Genomic DNA, 1,224 nt, shown 5'->3' with positions numbered 1-1,224 from the left:
GTGGGGGAGCGGCAGCGCTGGGCGTGCTGTGGGTCCAGGAATGTGGCCAGAGCTCTCCCAGCTGCCGGCGCTGAGCTCACGCCCCGAAATAGCCCCCCAGGGCCGACCTGCGCGGGCAGCAGCTGCCCCAAGCGTGTCCCCACCTGTTCCCGCCCCGTCACTCAGCGGGGATTTGGGGGGCCCGAGTGGTGGCGGGGTGGGCAGGGATGCTGCGGGGTGGAGCGGGGACGCGGGCGGGCTGGCACGTGTCCCCTGCCTCCGGGACCTGTCCCCGGCCGTGTGAGCTACAAGCATCACGAGCGGCAAGGGCAGCATCCCGCAGCATCCCGGCCGGCAACCCCCTGTCCCCTTGTGGGCACACCCCCGGGGGTGCGGAGGGGCTGTCGCCCCTGGGACGCTCGCCCCTGGCTGGGCTCCAGGGTGGATTTGTGGCTCTCGCAGGCATCCCAGTCCTCCCAGCTGTCTCCTGACAATCTGTGCTGGCCTGACCCGGCCCCAGGCTCTCACCCAGGTATCGGTCGGGCACAGGGCCCCTCTGAGCAGCCAGCAAGGACAGTGAGCGGGCATGGTGTGGCGGCAGCCCTGGCCTCATGCCAGCATCCCCAGCACACGGTTGCAAGCGCACCCCCCCACCATGTCCTCTGGGCTGGGGTACAGGTGAGGGGAGGTGGCACAGACACCAGGAGAGGGACATGGGACTGGGAGCCCCCTGAATCTCCCCCACCGGAGTGAGGGGTTATTTTGGCAGGGAGGTTTGGGCCAGCACACTCGGGGGCGTGGACCACAGACACTGCAGTCATGAGGTGCCAGCACCTCCGTGGGGACCCAAATCCAGCCGAGCTGGAGGCAATCAGAGAAGCCGCAGCCTGACTTCTCAGGGAGCCCAGGGACAGGGGGGACAGGCTGCGGCACAGGTTGCACTTAGGAAGTTCCCATTGAACAGCAGGACAAGCCTTTCCCCGGGAGGGCGGTTGGACCCTGGAGCCAGGCACGGAGGGGCATCCCCATCCTTGGAGACCTTAGCCCGGGGCGGGGCTGGGCATGGGGCAGCAACGGGAGGGATACGCACTCACACCCCTCTGCGCCCCCTTGTCCCAGAGGTCACCCCAGAGGACGGCCTTGACGGCAGATTTGTGGGCCTGGGCACCTGGATGGCCCCAGCTGTGCTAGTTGGACATGGCCATGATGCCTGAAGCAAAGAGGAGTGGGCAGCAAGGAAAAACT

The sequence above is a fragment of the Aptenodytes forsteri genome, unplaced genomic scaffold (assembly GCF_000699145.1).
Source record: "Aptenodytes forsteri isolate BGI_AS27 unplaced genomic scaffold, ASM69914v1 Scaffold120, whole genome shotgun sequence".
NCBI lineage: Eukaryota > Metazoa > Chordata > Aves > Sphenisciformes > Spheniscidae > Aptenodytes > Aptenodytes forsteri.
The sequence above is the reverse complement of the archived record's forward strand: the minus strand, read 5'-3'. Positions refer to the sequence as shown.